The 26,266-nt window shown below is 34.9% G+C and overlaps 1 protein-coding gene and 1 non-coding gene across 3 annotated transcripts in view; both read right to left on the reverse strand.

Moving 5' to 3' along the window:
• The window catches only part of Mcu (mitochondrial calcium uniporter), a 183,134-nt gene that overhangs the window by 151,724 nt on the left and 5,144 nt on the right, over positions 1–26,266 (reverse strand). The gene's annotated exons all lie outside the window — the stretch shown is intronic.
• LOC120886067 (U6 spliceosomal RNA) lies at positions 15,441–15,547 on the reverse strand. Its single transcript, XR_005728840.1, has one exon. It is a non-coding gene; the product is annotated as a U6 spliceosomal RNA (small nuclear RNA).

A 26,266-nucleotide genomic window follows, 5' to 3' on the forward strand; every position in this document is an offset into this window, starting at 1 on the left:
CACTGAGGTAGAGACAGCTTCAGCTTTCCAATATCCATTCCTTGTGTGCTCACTGACAAGAAAGGATTAAAAGCTCTAAATTTGAACAAATGGAGTGCTTCTGTTTTCTCATGGTTGTTATCTATATATCCTTAACTTTTTCTTTTTTTGGTGTGTGTGGGGGGGATCCTTTAAAAATATTGAGGCAAATGAATTTTTCCTTTTGAATGCCTTACAGAGAAATAAATGCAAGCAAACATACCAGTAAAAGAAAAGCATAGCTCTTTTGAGCTCAGAAAACAAGCATTTCTGAGAACACATCAAAAGAAAGTTAGAGATGGAGTCTCAAGCCCAATAAATAATAAGAAAGACCAAAAACCATATAGCTAATAGAGCCCTTAAAATGAGATTTTACATATAAAATGTTCAGGATTCATAAATAGCACTTTCTACAAATATTAAACATTGCATTCAACATAGCTGTCTTATAGGAGACCTGAAGTAACTCACTGTCAAGTCCAAATACTGGATGAGAAAAGAGGATCAAGTTATGATTTTCATCCAGATTATAAAAACAGAAAAATTCGAGCAATTATTCCAAAACAACACTTCGCTCACTCATACCCATCAATCAATACTCTTTCAGTTACAAACAGGAAAAAACAACTCAGAAGCAGTTGTTTGAAACAAGATGGAAATGCCTCTGGAAGACTAGAGGGGTTCCAAATTGCCTCCGGGATTGCCCAGGTTACATTCATGGTTAACATCATCAGCTATTTCTTTCTTGTGGATTTAAGATGGCAATCTGTAGTCCTGGGTTTACTAGTTTCTTTGTACTTACTTAGAAGAATGGATGTCCCTTTACCCAAAGTCCTTTCCTTCAGGTTGACTAAACTTAGATCATATGTCCATTCCAGAGTCAATAACTACACTAAGGGAATTCCACGTACAGATTGGCTTTGACTGGGGATCCTGAATCAATCATTGGCAAGCACAGAATTATCATGATTAGCTTACACCAATGATTTTTCTTTTTAAACTGAAAGCCACAATAAGAAACAGTCATGCACTGCTTAATGATGGAGATACACTCTAAGAAATGCTGTTAAGTGATTTCATTGTTGTGTGAATATCACAGAATGTATTTACACAAACTAAGACAGCTACAATGTCACTACAATCTTATGAGACCACCATTGTAAATGAAATTGGTCACTAATCAAAATATTGTTATGCAGTACATAACAGTTATAAGACTCGACACACACACACACACAGGCATAGAAGTGCACATTCTGGGGGCTGTGGTTGTGGCTCAATGGTAAAGTATTTGCCTAGCACGTGCAAGGCCCTGGGTTCAATCCTCAGCACCACATGAAAAATAAAGGTATTGTGTCCAACTACAACTAAAAACTTAATATTTTAAAAAAAAGAAGTGCATATTCTGTGAAACAACACTTATCCTTGTGATACTTAACACATCAAAATGAACTCTGATACATTTTTAATATTACTTATTTAAAAAGTTAGTTGCCACTTAATAAATTGATTTAATGATCCTTTAATAGGTTGTATCCATTTGAACTGACTGGCTCAGCTGATAAAACCTTACACATGAGGCGAGGGTCAAAGTCAAAAACCGGAATGCTGCTGCACAATGAAGAAAAACGGCTAGGGCTGAGGCATAGCTCAGTGGTAAAGTGCTTGCCTCGCATGTATGAGGCATTGGGCTCAATCCTCAGCACCACGTAAAAATACATAAGGATACTGTGTGTTCATCTACAACTAAATAAATATTTTTTAAAAAAAGGACAAGGCTAAATAATTTTTCCAGAATTAAACTTATTTAATTACATCAAAACTTATCCATTACATCACCCACAGTGCAATCTTGCATATGTTATCTTATTGGATCTTACAAAAATATTACTGAAAATTCTAAGTCATGTACACATAACAAAATGGAGTTTTGTCTTCTTATTTTATTTATTCAATTAAAACCAGCCATCCTACATGTGAGGCAAGTGCTCTACCACTGAGTTACATCCCCAACCCTTGTCTTCTCATTTTAAAATATTTAAAAATTTCTGGAGCCAGGTGCAGTAGTTTGCTCCTGTACTTCCAGCTAGCCAGTACAAACTAGGACAATCACTTAAGCCCAGGAGTTCAAGACAAGCCTGAGTAACATAGCAAGCTCCATCCTCCCCACAGTCACCCCCCAAAGAAAGCAACAACAATAAAACTCTAAGATAGAGAGGTTATATTCAGAAACGGTTCACATGGACCAATTTCCCACAAAGGATTTACAGGTATAGCCATCAGATATCATTCCAAAGGATAATCAGAAGAGTAAGTTTTGAAAGAAGGCCAAAGAGATACAATTCTCTTTGGTTTTCAAACACAGGTGATCTTGGGCAATAGTCTATAGACATTTTTAGTTATCACAGCTGGAGAGAAAAAAAAGCCAAGCACTTACTAGGTAGAAGCCAGGGATGTTGCTAAACACGTTACAATACACAAGAGAGGCTGCCATGCACAAATAATTATCTGACATAAAATATTAGCAGAGCCAGAAATGAGTAACTATTACCACCAAAGGTCATTAGCTCATCTCAAGTCCAAATACCACTTTGCAATATAAGAGAATAAGATAAACCTGGACTGTATGTTCTAGTGTTAGAAGCCAAGTTTCACAAGTGAGAGAGAGTAAGGATGAAGCAGAGTCCCCTGTGTTCAGAGTGATAATCATTCTGCATTCCAAAGATAAAATTATCTCACTTGATTGTGGGATTGATTTCTTTTTTACTTCACTATATAATGCAATGCTTTAACAGGAAAGATTTATCAATGTACATTTGAAGCTTTTGAGTCACAGTCATGAGAATTAGCACAGTACAATAACTGTGACCACAATACAGTTTCTGGATATCAAGTAAGAAAAATAAAGAAGAAATTTCTTTCAAGGACCCCACGACAACACACTGGAATAAAAGCAGAAGGCTTTATTCCCCTACTCAATGGATACAGTCTTTCTAGTATTTCTTATTTTTTTCTAGATCCTTCATGCTGTTCTCTTCCTGAATAGAATATAAATAATTTTCATCACTCCAGGCATCCAACAGCCTTTCTTGTCTCTATTGCTAAAAAGCAATAGTACAGACCAGAGAAGTCAAAGTGGCTTTATGAAGGAGTTGACACTTGCATGGAATACTGAAAATATGACTACAATCATGGTGTAGAAAGGAGGATATATGCCTTCCAAAGGACAAGAACTAAAGCATGGCACTGAGAATGAGTGTGGCAAACAGAAATACAAAATTAAGGAAAAGTATGTTGAGCTTAATAAGAAACAACTGACATACAAAATGAGCAAGATTACTAATGGCTCTGAACACTAGACTTGGGGAATGTTGTATTTGATGATTTTTCAAGAACACTAATCCTCAATGAATATTTTCATCTGTTCTTTATTCTAGATGTTATCTGCTATGTAAAACTACAACAGCTACCCACACATTTTCTATGGAGTTCCCTCTCTGAACATCGATGCTCTATATTTATCTGTTCAAGCTGGAAAAAAAAAAAAGAGAGAGAGAGAAAGAAATTCTTATAATTAATTCTCTTGCAACCAAGCTAATACTCAATTTAAAAATCAAACTCTATTACCAAAATGACTTTTGTTTCCCAAACTCCATCCTCAAATCAGATTTCAAAATTTCTCTCAACTCCATTTATCTTTTAGTCTATTAGAATATTACATGGGTTCCAAAGATTTAAACTATAGAGTTTTGACAAAATAATTTTTGTTTTATTTTGCAGTAAAGTACCTGGACACTCCAAACACAAAAAGATGATCAATTTTATAATAGAACACTATATATTCTTTTAAGAATCCAACAATTCTTATAACTAACAACCATTAAAAGGCTATATAATTATATTTTATGGTCTTACATGGAACCAGAAGGGATCTTAGAAAGATTCTTAACCCATTTTTTCCCATCACCCCAGATGTGGAATACCTATAAAATTTAAATATAGTATATAACATATAATTAAATAATATATAGTATAATTAAATAATCAAAGTGTAATAATATTGCAATATGATAATTATAATATATTTACACATACAGAAGCTCTACATTATTATTTCCAACCTATTTTAATGCATCTGTGTCAATTTTGTTGAAGTATTCTTAGAATTGAGAACTTGGGACTCAATGAATTAAGTTGGTCTTGAAAAGCAATCTGGCAGTAATTATTAAATGTATTATGTATAGATCCTTTAAAACAGTAATCCCACTTCTGACTGTCATAAAAGTAATGTACCAGTATATGAGGATATGTACAAGGTGCTTACTATGATGTATACAGTGACAAAATGGGAAACAAAGTAAATTGGTAAAGGATCAGTCAAATAAGGGTAAAGCAATTGCATGGCAGAACCCATACATATGGCATGTTACACAGCCATTAATAACTTAGAGCTATTACTGGCTTAGAGGAAGCTCTACTACTTATTAGTTTTTAAGAAAAACAAGATACAGAACGGAATGTGGAATATATTCAGTTTAATAAAACTATAAACAATATATATAACATGTGCATAAAGAAGTGTTTGATAGGCAGACAAAAAAAATTAGGTAAGATCATTATTCAAATACAGGGGAAATATGGAAGGATATATATATATATGTAATATATATATATATATTACATAGTTATCTTGTAGTAAAATGAAAGAGGGAGTGGGAAATAAGCAAGATATAGAAAGAAAGAAAAATTCAGTTATATAAAAGTCATGTGTACATACAGAAATTAATATTTTAAATACAAATATGAAATAAGAGTTCTTAGAAGCCAGTTTATTCAACTTTCTAGACAATTGAGAAATTCATTTATTCAACACCACTAGAGTGTCTATTTTGTGTAATGAACTAAGAAAAGGGCTGGCATCTCCTTTCCAGTTGCAGACCTAGTCTTCACATACTATGCAAGTTGCTCCATGGTTGGTCCCTATCCAATTGAAAGGGTTGTGGTTCAAGGAAGGCAGAAATTCCTTTGTCACCATTTTGAGAGTCATCAACTCCTGCTGTAACCTTCTCCATAAGGTCCCAGGCAGCAACACCACTGGCTCAGTTTCTTTATGAGCAGTGAAGATACTGGTGGCAGCAGGGTCACAGTTTGGGTAGGCCATCTGGGCGGCTCTGGTAGAGGGACAGGAATTTAAAGAACACAAGGACAACTCAAGTTTACATATATTGAATGCATGTGTACTTTTGTAATTTGTCACATTAGGTCAGGTGTGAGATTTTCTACTTCCAGCATCATATCAATGCTCAAAAAAGTTTCATATTTTGGAGTATTTAGGATTTCAGATTTTTGGATTAAGATGCTCAACCTGTGTATCCACACACTTATATGAAAGAATCATACGCTTCTTTCTTAATGTTTTTAGTTACTAAATCTATAGAGAATGGGCTTTCCAAAAGCCTTGGAAGACTCACAGAGTTTTCATTAAAATAAAAGAGTTCCCAAGGATGGTATCTCAAGCAGATGAACTGTTAACGATGCCCTGAACACCTTTACTGTGATTTGTGTCTGTTACTTATGAGTGTATAAAAACATTGTCAGGGCAGTAGCTAGTTTCATTTACACAATGATAAAAGCATCATCAGGAAAACATAGGGAAAGAATATCCACCTTTATCATTTTCAAAAGTGCAGATAAAAACAAAGACTATTTTGTTTAGTTTTTGTTTTCTGGTGCTGGAGATGAACCCAAGGCCTGTACACACTAAGCATATGCTCTACCACTGGGCTACACCTCTAGCCCCACAAAATCTATTTTGAAAAGTCTGTTTACAAACACAAACATTGATATAGTCATTCCTTGGAATATTATGCTGGCATTAAATGTGTACAACAGATTTGTCAAATATTTGGATAATGCCAAGCAAAGGAAGCAAAATATAGTTACTTGGTTTTATGTAGTTCATATTTATACTTACATAAAACCAAAACTCAAAAGTTAAACTTCATAAAAAGAGGTCTGGAAGGAAATACACAATAATGTTAATAATAGTTGTCTCCAAGTCTTGTGTCTCTTCTCCTATTTTTCTGTACCTCTTAATTTTTCTATGGTATTTTTTTTAAATGGGGAAAATAGCTTTTAAATATAGGTAAGCCAATTTATCTTTGATATGGGAAGAATACTTTTTCTCCAGTGTTCAACTGCTTTGAGGAAAGAATGTAATTTAGTTAACAGTAACACAAACCTTTCATAAAGAGAGAGAATGGGAGGGAGTGTGACTCAGTGGGAGAGTGCTTGTCTAGTATGTGCAAATCCCTGGGTTCATCTATAGCACCACTAACCCCTTTAAATTGAAATTTAAAGTTGCAATTACCAATAGAAAGAAACAGACTTCTTCTCTATTTCTTAATTACTTCTTGTGAAGAAGTGACAACTTTTAGTTCAAGCTACTCTTTTCTCTGACCTCTGTTAATCAAATCTAAAACAGAAACAATTTATTACAGTTATGCTTTAAAGATTAACTTTTTAAAAGTAACTCGTGTTTTCAACTTTGGTTAAAATTTACTTGTAAAAATAGTTAAAAGGGAAGGAAAGGGAAAGAAGGAAAAAAGGGAAAGGAAAGACAGACTGTCAATAAGCACATTCACATTCAATCCTGCTACCTCATTGTAATGATGACTATGAAAGACCCTAGCCCAGTTAGCCCAGTTACGTAAGGCCAAGATATGAAACCAAGATACCAGGCACCAGGCATGCTCTCGGGACAACCGGTTGAAGAACAGAGCACCCGCATCCTAAGGCATGAATGAATAAACCGGAACAGATAAGCAGAAACAGAAAGAATAGAATGCAGACCTGTGGTTTTTGGAATGCAGACCTGTACCCCTTATGGTTCGTGTGATTCTCCTTGGACAGGGATACGGGGGTCTTTCATTGGACGGGGGTCTTTCAACTATGCCCAGACCAAGTAAAATTGGAGTTTAAATTTTCTTAAGGTAGAAATAGAAAATATTAAGGCAGAATCAGAAGTCAAGAGGAAAAGGCAGCAGAAGACACACACTTTGTAATTAAAATAAATCGGTATGCCATACTAGTCTATACATTTTAATATTTATATAGGAAAAAAATCCTCATAAACCCATTTTGACCTTCAGAAAATTATACAAATTCCTTTTTCTCATTATTTACACACTACCAAATATATACTTAACCATAAATATCGTTGAGCTCCTCATTAAGGAGCTTAAGTCATAGACTCTTAGAGGGTTTGGGATGTAGCTCAATGGTACAGCACTTGTCTAGAAGGTACAAGGCTCTGGGTTCCATACCCAACGTGAAAAAGAAAGAAAGAAAACAAAACAAAAAAAGGAGCTGGGGTTTGTGGCTCACTGGTAGAGTACTTGCCTAGCATGTAAGGCACTGGGTTTAATTCTTAGTACCACATGTAAATAAATAAAATTAAAAATAAAGGCCCATCAATGACTTTAAAAAAATATTTAAAAGAAGAAAAAAGAAAGAAAGAAATTTAAAGTTGCAATTTCCAATAACAGGCCCAAACTATTTATAGCATCACAGATATTTTCAATTCAACAAAAATGAAAATCTGCTTTTTCAGCCACAACAGCAAATACAATTATTATCCCCACCCACAGACTACACTGCATAGAAATAGCAGTAAGGCATCACTACAGCAAGACATCAGGCAGGTACAAAAACACTGTAGTGTATATTGGAAATTATCTCAGAACAACCAGTAAAATAAAATTTTCATACACAAAGGTCACCTTACTGAGAATATGACATTTGAGCAAAGACTTGAGGGAACTAAGAAATAAGCAAACCTACGTGTGTTCAAGACAAGAGCATTTTAATTACAGGAAACTGCTAATGCAAAGATCCTGTGAGGTGGGTGCATGTATAGTATGTTTGAGAAACAGCAAGGAGGTCAGTCAGCATTGCAAGAACAGAGTGAGTACAAGGAAGAGTGGCAGCAGATGGGAGTCAGACAGCGAAATGTTCCGCAGTGGTGTGCTGAAGCCGACAATGGCTGGAGAACAGACTGTTGTACAATTCTAGAACTTTGAATCAGCCAGTGTGGGAGTAATCACACTAGAAAAAGAAGAAAATGCTATAAATCAGAGGCCTTGCCTGCTTTTAGAACTCCAGCTTATCATTGTTACCTATAAGTCACTTTATGAATTTTGTCTTTCATTCTGAGTGAGATCAGAAGTTGTTAAAAGTGAGGCCAGGGTTGTGGCTCAGTGGTAGAGCACTTGTCTAGCATGCATGAGGCACTGGGTTCAATCCCAGCATCACATAAAATAAAATAAATGTATTGTATCCATCTATAAATAAAAAAAATTTTTTAAGTTGTTAGAAGAGTCTTTTGCCTGGCATCATCACTTATTGCTGCATTCTGACCATAAGGAAGAAGGAACAAAGCAGGGCAACTAATTTGGAAGCTGTTAATATAACAAGGTAAAATATTTTGGTGGCTTGAACCAAAGTACCTATGGTGAGATAGTGAGAAGTAGTCAAACTCTGGATATAAAAAGATGTTTTGAGTTGAATCAGTATATGGCAATAGTTAACAAGCTTTATGTCTACAAATCAGTAATATCTAACTCTAGCCAGGCAAGGTGGCATGAGTCTATAGTTCTAGCTTTTTGGGAGGCTGAGGCAGGAAGACTGCTTGAGCCCAACAGTTCATGGTCAGCCTTGGCAGCACGGTGAGACACTATCTTAAAAAATGATAATGATTATAGCTACATTAATATTAATAATAACTATTAATAATATTATTGTTATTATCATCATCATCATTATTATATCTAACTCTAATCTAAGCATCGCTCTCCTTCTTGGCTCTAAAATAAGATGGATAGCTGGACTTTCATTTCAAGAAGCTCAAAGAACCTAGCCAGGTGTAGTGGTACACATCTATAATCCCAGGTACTCAGGAGGCTAAGACAAGAGTCACAAGCTCAAGGCTAGAAAACTGGGCAATAAGGTGAAATCCCGTTTCAAAAAGATGGTGACAGTGCCAGGCATAATTGTGCATACTTGTAATCCCAGCAGCTCAGGAAGCTGAAGCAGTAGGACATCAAGTTCAAAGCAAACCTCAGCAACTTAGTAAGGGCCTAAGCAATCTAGTGAGTCCCTGTCTCAAAATAAAAAATAATAATAATACAAATTTAAAAAGGGCTAGGGATGTGGCTCAGTGGTTAAGCATCCTCGGGTTCAATCCCTGCTACCCACCCCCACAAAAAGAAGGGAGAGGGAGGAGGAAGAATAAGAAACTCAAAGAACCAAGAAAAAGTCTTTGATGTAGACTGCTATTCAAAATAAATTAAATAAAATCACACATAAACATTGCCATATACAACTTGGAAGTTAGCAAGCAAGCAGCCATTGTTTATCAAAAACATAATCTTTAATATTAAAGATGGATGGGGCTGGGGTTATGGCCCAGTGGTAGAGTGCTCACCTTACACATGCAAGGCCCTGGGTTCAATCCTTAGCACCACATAAAAGTAAATAAGTAAATAAATAAAGTTAAAAAAAAAAGATGGAAATAGAATTGGAATTCAATTATTGAAAGACTTGAATATCAGACTAAGGAGAATTTGCATTAAGTTCTATAAGTAATAGAGAGCTATAGTTTTGAATGGAGAAATGAAATGATGAGTGAGGTTTTATTTATTTATTTTGTGTGTGTGGTACTGAGGGCCTTGGGCATGCTAGGTAAGTGCACTATCACTGAGCTATACCCAAGTCCCTATTAAGTGAGGTTTTAGATAAATCTAGCAAGATGATTACTGGAGAAATACTGAAAGTTGGGGTCGTATTTAAGCAAAAGTCTAGAAACATGTTAAGAATATAAACAAGAGGAGCTGGGGGTGGTGGCACACATCTGTAATTCCAGTAACTCAGGAGGCTGAGGCAAGAGGATTCCAAGTTTGAGGCCAGCCTAGGCAACTCCATGAGAGCCTATCTCAAAAAATAAAAAGGGCTGGGGAAGTGGCTCAGTGGTAGAGCATTCCTAGGTTCATTCCCCAGTACCACCCCCCCCCACACACACACACACACTTAACATGGGGAGAGTACTGATATTTGGAATGCAAAATGCAAGATAAATGAGATGAGAAAGCCAGATTAAGATTTAGTTAGTAAATCGAAGGGTAAGATACTGAATATTTAAAAAATAGTGATACGAGTTCAAAGCCAGCCTCAGCAATGGCTAAGCAACTCAGTGAGACCCTGTCTTTAAATAAAATACAAAATAGGGCTGGTGATATGGCTCAGTTTTCAAATGCCCCCTGAATTCACTCTAGTTCCAATAAAGAAAAAAAAATAGCATCAAAAAATGTTAGCTTGACCACTCTAAATATCGCCTTCTCATTTAGTTTTTTTAAATAAAATTAATATTAGAGTTATTATACACTATGTTCTAAAACGTCTTTTTAATATACTCACAAGTCATAGTTTCAGAATTTGGTGTGGTTCAATGCATGCTGCATGCATGTGTGGAGATATCACAGAGAATCAGTTTGTATGTACAGTTTATATGTATTAATAAAAAATAGATAAAATTTAAATGTATTTCAACTTTGTAATAAGTTCTAGAAGGGAAAATTATGTAAACTCACTTTGACTCTTCAATATGCAAAATTTAAAATAAAGATACAAAATTATGACAAAAAAAATTAAAAAAAATAAATAAATAAAAAATAGTGATAGATGGTAAATGTTATGTGTATTTTACCACAATTTTTTTAAAAGGTGGTATGAAAAGATTACCCAAGAAAATAGAAATGCTAAAATTGATTTTTATCTCCAATAACTGGGTAAACCAAAGGCACCAGTAAGAAAGTCCATTTGGAAAAGGATTCTCTCTATATTCCGTGAAGTAATACCTTAAGTCAAGAGAACATTTAAAATATACAAGGGACAAGACTGAAGCTCATTCACTGACTTAACAAAGACAATCTGCAGGAAGAAGAACATATCACCTTCATGAACACACTAATATACCTAAGTCACAATTACTTGGATTATGGCATTTTACTGTAGTAAAAGAGTGAACGAACATTGTGACTTGGTGATTCTACTTAACACAGACCAAGAAGAAAAAATTCCTCTTCTGAAGCATCAAAAACCTAGGAACAGTAATTTCTAAAAAGCCATAAATACTACCTACTTTATTCATCTTATAACACAAGTAAGACTATAACAGCTCCAGTAATACAATGGCATCCTTCATAACCCTATAATTCTGTCTCCAGTTATTCTAAGACATAAGGTTAATTTGTTTAACTCGTTCTCCATACATCCCTTAAATGTTCACAATGAAATTTTGTGATGTTTTATAATTCCTAATAGTATTTAATATATTTGTATACTTTTTTCCTTGAAGAATAATATGCATATGAAAAGTATATACACTTGTGATACTGGCAAAATTATATTGTTTTATTAGGTATTGTGTGCATGTACCAATATCTAACAACAAATCCCATCAGTATGCACCAATTAAAAAATGTGAGGAAAAAAGTATATATGCATGATTATTTTTCACAAGGTGAAAACACCCATGTAACAAGTACATAAATCAAGAAACACAACATTATTAGCATCCCAGTAGCTCCTTCATACCCCATTCCAAACACTTCCCCCAATCCTCACAAGGATAATCAATCTTCTGACTTTTGATACCACAGATTAGTTTTACCTTTTTTTTTTGAAATTGTCATAAATGAAATTGCAGAGAATATACTATTAGTATCTAGCTTCTTTTGTTCATTATATTTGTAAGATTCACCAATTTTTATATGTAGCTGTAGTTTGTTCATTCTGGCCACTGTTTAATATTCCTTGTGTGATTATGTCACAACTTATTGACCAATTCTACTATTGATAGCTTTTGGAGAATTCCAGTTTGGACTATTAGTCCTTCCATGAACACTTTTATCCATGTCTTTTGATGACTACATACATGCACACAATTATGTTGTGTATAAAATCTAACAATGGAAATGCTGAGTCAGAGGGCAAGCATGTATTCAACTTTAGTAAACAGCTGAAGAACTTTTAAGAAAGAAATATTTTAAGATCTTTATAGTGAAATGTGAATGAGTAATGATTCATTAGAAGGAAGAAAAGTATGTTGAAATAGAATAGTTGATCTACACAGTTCCCAAAAGAGGCAATTTACTTTAGAGTATTTTTACCAGCGATTTAGCATATGACATTTAATAAGAGAAATAATTAAGCTTATCTTCTCTGGAACTGATGATGCTAAAATTTAGAAACAAACAATTGAAGAGCCATTACTATTAATAAGGTAAAGTAACAACTTTCACAACATGTTACAGGAGAATATAAATGTTACAAGTCAGAACTTTGCAGCACTTAAGCCTGTACTTTTTTAAACCAAATCTTGGAAACTGAAGAAGACCTCAGAACTAATCTAACCTTCAAGTAATAATAGAACTGCTTTCTACCTCAATGAACATGCTAATAAAACTTGATTTATCAATCCCAAAAGAAAAGAAAGGAGGAAATCATTTGACCCTAGAATTGAGAAGGCAATATGAAGTAATCTGAATCAAGTATTATTTTACTTAATAAAAATAATATATCAAGACTGGTTCATAATAAATTGTAATAAATATGCCATAGCATTGTGAGACGCTAATAACAGGAAAGGTAGGGGGTATAGAAACTGTGTACTACCTTTACTATCTGTAAGTCTAAAACTGTTCTAAAATAAAATGTATTTATAAATGTCCATTTAAACCCATACAACACAAACTGCAGATTATAATGCACCTGCTAAACTCATTCAGAATGCAATCCTGATAAACTTTAAAAGCTTGCGGGCGCTCTCTCTCTCTCTCTCTCTCTCTCTCTCTCTCTCTCTCTCTCTCTCTCTCTCTCACACACACACACATACACACACACACACACACACACACACACACACACACATTTTCCATATATGGGCTTAGATACATAAACAAGTGGAACATTCTATCTATGCAATTTAAGTTTTGCACATAGCTATAAAATTATGAAGAAGGCTCAGACTTCCTTTTTTATGCCATCCGATCTAAGCTTCCTGAGTGTACACTCAAAGCATTGAATGATTCATTAAGAAGCAATCCTCCAGTAATCTTCAACCATAAAATAAAATCATCCAAACTCCAAATAAGGTCAACATTTCAACAGTCCTAGCTTTGTGACTTAAATCATCAAGTCTGCTTTTACTTCAGGAAAAATAAAGAAAAAGAAATAGATTATGACTTTCAGCTAGTAAAGAAAACAAGCAGCCGCTAATATGATATGGGACCTAATAGAAAGAACTTGAGAAGGCAGGCAACTTCAACTGTCATTTTAGCTCTACCACTGATTTACTCTGTGATCCTTGAACATATCTGGTTCCTCAATAACTATGATTGCACATCTATTTTAACTATTAAGTCTTCCATGCATTAGGAGGTCTTCCATTATCACTTCTTGACCATACCAGATATCGTAGTGAAATCTTTTTACCCTTTTCTAAAAAAACCTTTAAAGGATCTTAAACAAAATATCCTACCACTGAATGCCAATAAAGAGAAAATATAATGAATGAAAGATGAATCTCAACTGCCATTATAGCTAGCTTTCCATTTCATTTACCTTATATTAGTAATCATACCACTATTGAAAATAAATATTATTTGCTAGTCAGCAACATTTTGACATACTCCTGGGAGCCTATTTGACTGTGATTCTAGCAAGTTTGTATTTAAAAACAAACTGACATTTGGTTCTTCTAACTTGGTCAGTTGAGTTGACAAACTTTTTATTAAAGAACCAGATAATAAATATTTATGCTTTACAGACCATAAGCTCTCTGTGGCAACAACTCTACTCTGCTGTAATACAAGGGAAGCCACAGACAACATGTAAATGAATGAACCTGTGTTTCAATAAAAGCTTATAACACAAACAGGACTATAACAGCTCCGGTAATACAATGGCTCCCTTCATAATCTTATATTTCTGTGCCCACTTAAAAAAAAGGCATAAGGTTGATTTGTTTAACTCTCCATACATTCCCTAAACATATGTTAAATGTATCTTTGCTTGTTTACAAAAACAAGCAGCAGTTTCGACTATCATTTGCCAATCCTAGTTCTATACTCACAGTGGGTAGGGAAATCAACTGGAAAGATAAACTTTGTAAAACCACATCATAAGTTCACACTGAAATAAACTGTTTTGTTTGCTGGGAGAAAATGCTTCTGAATCATGATCTTCACATACCTGTCAATGTTCAAGTTTCCCCTGCGTGAACACGTCATATCACCAATACCTAAGACAGAGCAGGAAAACACTCTCCCTTACATTGTTGTTATGATATAACAGGGGATGTCTTAATTTATATAGGCAAAATTTATAAGATGACCTGCAAAAGTAAAATACCAGGTTTTAGCAACTTTAGCAACAAACACAGAAACCCAAACCAGATTAATGTCAACCATGACTGCTTCCATATATTAGGTCAGATAATTAAGATAAGTATCAAGGTCATTGGCTTCCCGGAAGAGCTGTTCTGTTTTCATGCAACCCCATTGTTTTAAACCAACAAACTCTTGGTCATCCATAACCTGTTAAACTTCCAGGAGGCTAGAATAACTACTTAAGCTAACAATTCTGATTTATTCTGAGATGGGGCTGCTCATAGTATGAATGTTCAAGCAAGGATCAAATCTATCATCCCTTCAGTTCTACCTCAGCAAAAATGTCCCATTCTGCAACAGTCACCTCACTAAACTCAGCCCCAAGTTAGCTACTAGGTGTTCAACAGCAGGCTGGAGCAAAGAGCCAACCCACAAGGATCAAGCAAGTGCCTTTTTAAAAACTAATCTTAAGAAATTTCTCTACATGGCTTTGCAAAGTAAGCAAAAACCATGCCAAATAGTAAAAAAGGCACTTACTTGACTCCCACAGGCCAGCTCCACACTCTAGCAGCTAAGATGTCACTGGCATGGTACATGGAGAGTGAGGTGGAAACGATATCTTGCCAACCACTGTAGGAATGGTAGTGAAAGACCTAAAAGAACAGAAAAAAGTAAAGTCAATGTCAAAGGTAAGGGCCCTCTTGAGCCTGCTAACATGGGTACTGCAGCATATAATGCCAAATAAGAAAAGAAAGTCTGAAAAACCTTGATTAAGTTATTCTTAGTTACCAGTTATTACAGTGACCCTTAGAACAAGAAAGTACTTCTAAAAGAATATAAATTGTAATGTAGAATTAATCCAGACTGATTATGAGAAACTGTTATACTTTATTTCTCTGAATTATTACATGGTAAATCCAAACAAACGTAAAATTTGGGAACAACAAATCATATAAACTAATACTTTCTCTCTTTTTTTGTATAGAACACTTCACAAATTTGCATGTCATCCTTGAACAGGGGCCATGCTAATCTTCTCTGTGTCATTCCAATTTTAGTGTATGTGCTGCTGAAGTGAGCACATAAACTAATACTTTTAGAAATATTCTTAACTACCTTTTTTGTTGTTTTGTTTTGTTTTTAATTTTTGCAGTGCTGGGGATGGAACCCAGGGACTCATGCACACTAAGCAAGGGCTTTACCTCTGATCTATATGTCCTCAACCCTTGAAATACTTTTATATTAAAGAAGAAAAAAAATTTTCACCCTATCTATAAAAAACTGATAGAACTCTAATAAATGATGAGAAAATAAGGAAAAAAACATGTTTTGATTAAAAGGAATTTTGACAACAGACACTTTGGGCTATTCAAATTCATTAACAGAAAAGAGAAACTTTGGTTCATTCAAAAGAAAAAACATCCAATTCACTTGCCTATCTATACAACTCTCTGGAGTAGGGGTTCTATTTGAAAATGACTGGAGATCATTTCAAACCAAGAATAAAAATAAAAGAAGTCCTTTCCCATACCACTATCTTCTCTCTCCACACCTACACTATGCATGGGCTTTAAAAAAAAAAAAAAAAGTGTGACTAGCAAGAAAAGCAACAGTGAAAAAACAAAAATCAAAAATCATTCTTAATTCTTAATCATTCTCCTCCATGATTCATTCCAACAAAAATAACAATAATAATAACTCTTCCTTTGCTGGAGATCCATTCAGCACCCTTTCTTTCAAAACTATGGAAGAAACAAACAGGTCCCAGAGTTTAATTATTCTTAAGGATCCAGAATCTATCGCCCCCCCCAAAAAAAAAAACAAACCCAAAGATAATTTTTCATTCTCAATAAGTTTTAACCAAAAGACTGCTCTTACATGACCCATAGTTCTGATATGCTTGAAACTGGCCACTCTTTTTAACAGACAATCTGGTGTTTCAAATTGCTCAGGTCCCAATTAATTTAATTAGAAGAAGATATTCGGTGTTAATAGCATATCTGGCCAGACTACAGTTTGAGTGCCTAAGTAACATTTTCTTCTTAATTTTGGCTGCTGTTTGTTTTGCCTTAGCTACCATCCCTGGAAAGCATCCCATTTATTAGTGTTTCCCTAGCTGCCTCAGCATTTCTGGTTAATGCACTATATAGCAAATCATTTGGCGGGACAACCTGAATGAAGCTCTGCACTATGTATTCTGTAAAAATGCTCAAACCATTATCAAGGTTGTTGCAAAAGAAAAACAGCATGAAATTGAGAAGATAAAATCTATCAGAGATTGTCTTTTTAAAACTATAACTACAAAGTAAGAATAAACATGGATTAATATGTTTATTATTAAAACAAATATTTATTTCACACCAACTATATCTCTTCTTTCCTAGACCTCATTTTTCCTCTGGCTTGCTCCATAAAACTACAATACAATTCAAGAACAATCTTTTTACCCTAAGAGGCACATATCCTTTTACAAACTGGGCAGATAGTATCCAAATAGCATATAATTCCAAACACTCAGAAAGAAACAATGAATTAATGCCAACAAGTTTCCATTCACTGCCAGTCTGCACTTGAAAAATCTGAGAATTTTAGTGAAGAAAACCAAGCTTTTTGCTGCAGCAGCTCAATCCCTCACGAGCTTGCTGTATTACAGCAGATGTTATTCTGCATTTTGCACAAGACATATTCATCTGTGTAATGAAACATTACCCTTCTCTGTCTCCTCTGGGGGAAGTACAAAGGGTTTTCCCAGGATTATAATAAACGGGACTGCACACCAAAAAAGGAAATTGGCTTTTCTCAAAGTCAAAACAACATTCCTTTTCCAACTTAAAAAATGACATAATAGATTTCTCTTTCCTGCCCCTCAAAATAGTAAGCTAAAAACACATTCAGACAACAGGAGAATGACTAAATACATGAAATAGAGACAGAAATGCCACAAAGTAGTTAAAAATGAATGAACCAGAACCACATGTATCAATTAAACATTTTTAAGATACTAAGCAAAAAGAATAACCTGCAGAAGAATACATCATGTAATATCTTCTAAACAAAGTTATAAAACATCTTTATAATACTATATAAGGTTTATAGATACAAATTTATACAGCAAAAGGATAAATGCATGCATGGAGGGTAAACACTGAATTTAAGAGAATGTTACTCTGGGAGAGAGAACAGGAAACAGGACTAAGGAAGGGTACTTGGGGACATAATTACAGTGTTTTATTTCTCAAGATAGAGGACATACATTATGTCACTCCACTTATTTTATAACATGGTATACCTCATAATTTAAAAAGAAAAATTTTATCTTGGATATGTATCTGAACACAATGTAATTTCCTTTCCACCCCTAGAAGAAAAGAAAACCTCTGCTAATAGAAGGCCTTTCCAAGTGTGCTCATTCGAGAGCATGCTCCTCAGCAGTTTTTTCTGTCTTTTCTTCCACCGGTGCCATGATTTTCTGATGCTGGCAGGGCCACAGCTTGTCTCTGTTTTTAATCCACCCAAAATACTCATTTTTTTTATAGTTCCTTTTCATTCTCCTTTTACTGCTAACAGCTCTAGCAATCATTAAAAAGAAAGTCATTACACATTTAAAAGCTTGCCCAACTTTGCGGCACTTGCTCATACTAAGAACCTGAATTCATTCTGAATCAAAGACCAATGCAGAGTGAGATATTAAAACTAAAGAAAGCACTGAGTAGAATTCAGCTCTATAAAACAAATGAATTTTCCACAATTCTGTAATACCATGTTATACTAAAGTCCTATTTTGCCATCTCGACTATGCTTAAACACTTTGTATTGAGGCTTAAGTGAGAACTGAAAATTTTAAAATTTTCTCTAATGTTTCACTTTCTTTGGGGTTTAAAAATATATATATATAGAATGATGTGATGGTCAACATCTATAATCCCAGCTACTGAGAAGTCTGAGGCAGGAGGCACACAAGTTCAAGGCCAGCCTCAGCAACTTAGCAAGACATTGACTCAAAATAAAAAACTGCTGGGGGCTGGGGCTGTAGCTCAGTGGTACAGCGCCCGCCTCGTACCTGTGAGGCACTGGATTTGATTCTCAGCACCACATAAAAATAAATAAAGATATTGTATCCAACTACAACTAAAAAAAAAAAAAAACAGCTGGGATGTAGCTCAGTGGTAGAGTATCCCTGGGTTCAATCCCCAGTACCATTTTAAAAAATAAATAAATAAATAAAATTACTAATATGTACACATGTAACATCAGGCATGTAAACTCTATATAGGTAGTTGTAAACACAATCACCATCAAAGTTTGTGATATAAAAAAAAAAAACATTCATTTTTCCTGACTATTCAGCAGCTTCTATCACTAGGCCCCAAAAATCAGAAGAGGAACAAGAGAAATTGGCAGATCAACAGGGACATAAGAAGGTGATCTTCTGTCTACAAGGAAAAAAAAAAGGAATTCCATAAAAAGCAAATTTTTGAAAAACCTTCAATCTTCTCCTATGTTTTACTATTTCCACTACATTGAAACTATCTTTAAATACATTTTTTAAAGTATTCTGACATCTGTATTCTATTTTAAAATTTAAAAAAACAGGTTTTTATCACACTTAGCCACTTGCCACAGCATTGCTTCATGGCAGCAAGCAGAATTCTGGCAGTACAAGATACAGAATTCAGTAATGGCAGAATGGAAATTCAGAAGGTTAGATAACCTTCCTGTGCTGCGGTTGTGGCTCAATGGTAGAGCTCTTGCCTAACACATGTAAAGCACTGGGTTTGATCCTCAGCACCACATAAAAATAAATAAATAAATAAATAAATAAAGTTTTTAAAATAAAATAAACACCCCCCAAAATCTGTCATCTTTGGAAATATATATATATATGTAAAGAATCTAAAGTTGGCAGTACCATTTTCAAATAGTTCCTTTCTCTCCCCTGCAGTGTCTAGCACTGCCCAACCCCCACCAATACATGCCATGATGTTATTCTATCATTCCTTAAATTGCTTTCAATTTTTGTTTGCTTGTTGGTTTTTCTTTGCAGTGCTAGGGATTGAACCTAGCCAAGCACTCTAACACTAAGCTATATCTCTAGCCTGCCTTTAAATAACCACTTTATAATCATTTCTCACTACTACTATTACTTAGCCTTTTATATAGTCCTGCTTGTTTCAGCATAATGTGAACTGTATTTAAAACTACTAGCTGCTGTGTAAACAAGAAAGATTATTATTCCTTCTTGACATTTCTATGATCTCTACTACTGTAGTGTCTGGGCTACAGGAGTAGATGATCTACAGCTATATTTTCCCAAAGGTTAAAGGATTTAGACAATGGTCTCTAGGACTGTTAACTCACCAGTTCTGGTAGTTCATCCAACAATGATAGTGTCTACAATCTGACACTGTACTAGGATCCACAGAGCTGGAAGGATTTATGCCTCTAAGGTACTAGGGGCAACTAATGACTTACTTACCAAGGTTTTCAAAATGAGAATTCCAATAGCATAACTACAAAGGAAAACAAAATTTTCTATTTCGGTCTGGTAGCCACAACTCAATTAATTTATCAGTACTATCCAATCTCACTTTAATAGTCATCCAAAACTACATTGTCTCTTCTCCCAACTCTCTGGACTCCCTACCACATCTTCACCTCTTTCTCCACTCCTTCCATAGTTTGAAATGGAGAAAAAAAGACGAGAAAAGATGAGGCTAAAGGCTAATGAATCATTTATAGTGAATGAATACAGAGTAAACTGGCATGTATAAGGTACTGGGTTCAATCTTCAGCACCACATAAAAACAAATAAATAAAATAAAAAATATTTGGGGCATGTTATTCCCTTTAAAAAAAGAAATGTATCTTATAATTGAATTAGTAAGTTCTTCAGGTTCACCTAATCAAGCATCCTTATTTAACTGATAAAAATAGCAAGATTTGGGGCTGAGGTTGTGGCTCAATGGTAGAGCGCTCGACTAGCATGTGCAAGGCCCTAAGTTCGATCCTCAGCACCATTTAAAAATAAATAAACAAAATAAAGGTATTGTGTACAACTAAACAGTAAATATTAAAAAAAATAGCAAGATTAAGTGACTTGTCCAAGATCAAATAGCCTTTTTTTGTTTTGTCTTATTTTTGTTGTGGTACTAGAAATTGAACTCAGGGCTTTGCACATGCAAGACAATTGCTCTAATACTGAACTACACTCCAGCCTCCATGATCAAATAGCAAGTTAATGAAAAAGAGAGGAATGGAACTCAAATTCCTGACTATTATAACACATATCATCAAATCCTCTTCAATTACTTTTATTTTGGACACACACACACACACTATCACCTCTTCATTTATTTATCTATTTCAGAACTAACAGAAATTTTCTGTGATGGTACACCAATCCTTTGCTCATCAGATTTCAAAAATCTCGCCAACTAAGTTGCAAATATAACCTCTTCTGGTAGAGTAGATATTGCAGTGTCTCTTAAAAACTGTGGTTATGGAAGTTAACAGCTATTTTTGTATTATACTAGCTAGAAGACTGAAGAATTTATGCGTTCTAAATAAACCAATTAAGTAAGCTACCTAGTCAATTAAAATGATAAGAGAATCACTCCAAATCATTTTTATTTTAGTTGTAGATGGACACAATACCTTTATTATATTTGTTTATTTTTATGTGGTGCCAGGAATCGAACCCAGTGCCTCATGAATACTAGGTAAGCGCTCTACCACTGAGGCACAACTCTGGCCCCAAATCATTTTATTTTAATGTTTATACCTCTTGAGAGACTGGGGTGGTAGAAGCAATAGGAATCTCATATATTTACATTTCTAATGTGGAAATGAAGATTGCTAAAATTTTAGGAAAAAAATATTTCATTCTTAGGAAAATCTACTTACAACAGGAAAGAGACGGTGCCCTATTGCACAGTAGGGTAACTGTAGATAAATGAAACAATATTGCAATGTTTTGCCACATAGAAATAATAAATGTTTGAAGAGATGGATATATTTTTACACTGATTTGAATGTCACATAATATATACATGTATCAAAGCATCACACAGTACCCCATTAATAGTATAATTTTATGTGTCGATTAAACAAATTAAAAGGGGGAAAATAGGTCAATATTTCCTAAAGTGAATCAAAACAAGTTAAGGTAATTAGAGCTTTTTATCAACTCATATATTACAAAAATGGAGAGTTAACAAGAACAAAATCAAAGAAAATTACACAAAGTATTCCTTTAATTAGTGAACATAATATTAAGAGCTACTACACAAAGCTTTAGAAGTCTGTAATATACAGAATGCACTCCTTCAACAAAGATTTGCTGAGTGCTTTTCATGCTGTGTGTACCTTTTCTTACTGCGGTGCAGATCTTCCAAATTCTACGGGGAAAGGAAGGCGAGGTAGGAACATGAGAATAAGGTGGGCATCTGATTTGATATATAAATTTTTAAATCTCAAATATAATTAAACACAACAATGCATTTTAAAATACAAAATTAGAGGCATAGAAAAGATAATAAAGCATTTTAACATTACTATAAAAATGAATACTTCAAAGAAGGTCAAGAAATGAAGTTTCAGGGCCTGAGTAATAAAGTCAGACTTAAGCTGAATTGCCCTTCTCCCTGGTAATAGCTAAAGGATAGTCCATATCCAGTCATCAAGTTCTATCAATTTTATTTCTAAAATCTCTCTCTTCTCTATTCCCTTTTCTCTACCCCCAATGCTACTGTCCTAATTCAGGCGTCTCTTGCCTGGTCCATTGAGCTGCTCCTCACTGCTCTCTCTGCTTCTTTGGTTCCATCCTTTCCACCCACCCCTCATACCTGCTGACAGAGTGACCTACCTAAAAGCACAAATCTAAATCAAGAGGTTCTCCTACTTAATTCTTCAGCAGCTCATCTACCGACAAGCAGTTTTTCAGACTGTAGCTTAAGTTGTTCAATTTAGAAGCATCCCCACCAGTATTTCTTTAACAAAACAGAATCTATGCATACTTTCTTGAGACTTTTCTTTCGTTTTAGCAGCACATAATGTGCACACATACTGGATCCTGATGTAAAAATGAAAAATGTACTATGTGGTTGAAATACAATGGATACACAGAACAAAATTTCAACTTCTTTACGTATTTCTTCACTATTACAGTCTGATCCCTCCCCTTCAGTACAGTGGTTAAGAGTCAGACTCTGAAGCCAGGCTGTTTGGGTTGATATGTCAGGTATACCACTTGCTAGCTGTGTGATCCTGGACAAGTCATTTACTGTGTGTCATTTACGAGCTGCAATCCTATGCAAATTACTTAAACAAAGTGATCTGTAAAATAAGGATAACACAATACTCATGTCATGCAAGAATTAGTGGAGAAAAACAATGTAGAGCTTGGCATTTGTGTACTTGATAAATATTAACTATAACTAGTATCATTAGTACCATCCAACCTAATCTCCAACTATTCTTGTCCATACTCTGGTTGCATGTAACAATCTACTGACTGCTTCTCAAATACATCTTACTCCTTCATGCCAACAACAATTTTCCAATCTGTCACATGCTATATTTTCTCATGTTTCAGCTCAAGCAATGTTTCCTCTGTGAGGTCTTCCACAGCTCCAAAAGGGCTCCCTGAATGCTTACTCCCAGAGAGCCTCCATCAGGCAAAACAAATCAGCAGCACAGCCAGTTATACTGTTTCACAATGTCCCCTGGCTAAACTGTGAAGTCTTGTAGCACCAGCACCTAGCACAGTGTCTCATAAAAGGATGAGTTCCATGGATATTTTCTGAATGACTAACTCCAGATTATTGGATCTTTCTAGGTCTTCATTGTTCATCTGCACCACAGTAGTACTTTGCCTAAAGGATTTTTGTGTAATACAATAGAAGTGATTTCTTAAAAAGTGTCTCGTATTCAAGCAATACTCAATAATTGCCAGATTTACTGAAATTCTTTAGCATTCCAAACTTAACTACCATGAACCCCATGAGGGATGGATATACCTTAGACTATATTTAAGAAATGTAGTGAGTGAGAAGGACCTTGAGATCTCTTGGAAGAAAACTGCAGTAGATACAAGAGAAAGAAACAAAGGTGAAGGAGCAGATGAAGAGGAAGGAGGACTCACGCTGTCACTCAGTATGGTATAGCTTTAGTTCTTGCCAGACCTTGGCTTAAATCCAAAGCCATTTGTCCTGCCTATCTTTGCATCCCTGGCACTAGAACAGCTCATGACACCTAGGAACAAGTGAACCTATATCATTCTCAATTTTCTCATCTATAAAACTAGAATAATAATACCTTTCCTAGGGTTATGATGAAAATTAAAAAAAATAATGCCCTCAGATCTTAGATGCTTTCTTCTACATGTCTGTATTTATAGAGATCAGGTAGTTCAAGCTAACAAATCTCTCTCTCCTTAAATTATCAGTCACATTAACTTTCTCTAAACTAAAGTTTAAAGCAGACATTAATACTCTTAAATATACTGTAATATTACTTACTACAGATTAAGTAAGAAGCACAATGACGTTGTGGCTCGGCAGTAGAGTGCTTGCCTTGCACATGTGAGGCACTGGGTTGGATCCTCAGCACCACATAAAAATAAATAAATAAATAAAGTTATGTCACTTTACAACTAAAAAAGAAGAAGAAGAAGAAGAAGAAGCACAATGAAGACCTGTCTTGTGAGATAATAAATAAGTTTTTAAAAGATCTTGCTAGCTGAAAGTAAATGCAGTTCAGGACTGCATATTTTTACTATCCTCTAGACAACATAATATACCCTAATGGATACCTCAGCAATTTTCCAGTGATTATTACAAGAACTCCTCAAATAACAAAATGGATGATAAATAACAAGTAAAAAAAATATGTAAAAATTGAAAACCTTAGTAACAAAGCATGAAAAGTAAACACGCCACTCTTTTAAGTTAATAAATATGACTAATGTTGTTAAAAAAAAAACTTTGGAAAAGGCTATTATTTTTAAGAGAGGTGGCATAATGCAATGTCACATTATCCAGTTATTCCAGAACTGCATTAGAAAAGTTTAGCTTTAGCATGCTATTAGGCCCAGTTGGTAATATAATTTACCAAGTTACATTTTCATCAACATAAAAGATTCAAGCCTATACATGGTTTGTGGGCCAATAATTCACTAATTAAAATTAATTTGCTTTAAGTCAACTTTCATTTTACACAGGCTGTCTTACTGCAAGCATTTAACAAAGTGCAACGAAATGAATTATTTCCTTTTGTTTTCAACCTGCAGAGGGCAGACTTTTTTATTTTTTTTTAAAGAGATGTCAGATTGATCTAATCCAGAAAGTACTTATCAAGACTGAGTTCGAGTTGGGCTACATGGGTAGAATATTTGGATATGAAATGTTCCCCAAAGGGTTTGTGTTAAATCCTTGGCCCCCCAGAGCAGCAAAAGACCCTTCAAGGAGGTGACTGGATCATGGGAGCTCTAATTTCACCAATGGTTGAATTCTTTGATGAATTTATATCTTAATGGGCTATTGGGAGGCAATGGAAACTTTAGAAGGTGGGGCTTAGTAGGTTATTGGGGGCTATATATTTTACCTCAGCTTTTCTGCCACCATGATGTACTACCTCACCACAGGCCCAGAAACAATAGAGACAAGTAACCATGGGCTGAAGCCATAAGCCAAAATAAATGTTTCCTCCTTTAAGTTGATTTTCTCAGGTATTTTTTCAAAGCAATGGAAAGCTGACTAACACAGGTACTTACTCTAAGAATCTGACCCAAATTCACTTTTTAAAACCAGTCTTAGTAGATTTTTTAAATAAAACCCAGTATTATATAATTTAATAGGGAAATAACTAAGAAAACTAGATGATCAGTTTTCAGATCTACTAGAAGCCATCTCACCACTGTTGCTCTCATTTCCTCAACAGTCACTCTGAGCTCTAATTCTAGAATTCTGTAAAGTTTACATTCTCCACAATAACATCTTCCTTTTCCTCACAACATGTTAATCTAGTAAATCTAACATATTTATAAACCCTGATTGGACATTAGTCAGTCAAATAAAGGATTCAAAACCTGAGATTAAGAAGATATTCCAAGATGTTAAGTAATCTTAACCTTAATCACAGAAAAACAAATAATTTTCAAGAAAAACTGTAGGGGCACAGAGCTAGAATGTGAAAAGAAATAAAACAACACCCCAGCAGTTATTCGTTTTTTGGGGGACGGATGGTACAGGGGATTGAACTCGGGGACCCTTGACCACTGAGCCACATCCCAGTCCTATTTTGTACTTTATTTAGAGACAGGGTCTCACTGAGTTGCTTAGCACCTTACTTTTGCTGAGGCTGGCTTTGAACTTGCAGTCCTCCTGCCTCAGCCTCCCAAGTCACAAGGATTACATGAGCCACTGCACCCGGCTCCAGCAGTTATACTTAAAATGGTATTAATGAAGTTCTTGTAGAAATCTTTCATTTCAGTGGGGAGACAGCCCCTCCAAAACAGAAAACAATTGGCAGTCAATGTACTGTCTTAGACAACATCATTGTTATTGATTTAGTTTGTTTTTGTAGTATTGGGGATTGAACTCAAGGCCTTGCATATGCTAGCTAAGCACTCTACCACTGAATTACATTCCCAATCCTTTTTTTTTAAATAGTCTCACTAAATTACCCTGGCTGGCCTTCAACTTGTGATCCTCCTCCTGCCTCAGCCTCAAAAAGTTGGGATTACAGAAATGCACCACAATGCTCAGCTTCCAATATACCATTATTTGATTGTGGTTGGTTTG

The sequence above is a fragment of the Ictidomys tridecemlineatus genome, chromosome 1 (assembly GCF_052094955.1).
Source record: "Ictidomys tridecemlineatus isolate mIctTri1 chromosome 1, mIctTri1.hap1, whole genome shotgun sequence".
Classification (NCBI taxonomy): Eukaryota; Metazoa; Chordata; class Mammalia; order Rodentia; family Sciuridae; genus Ictidomys; species Ictidomys tridecemlineatus.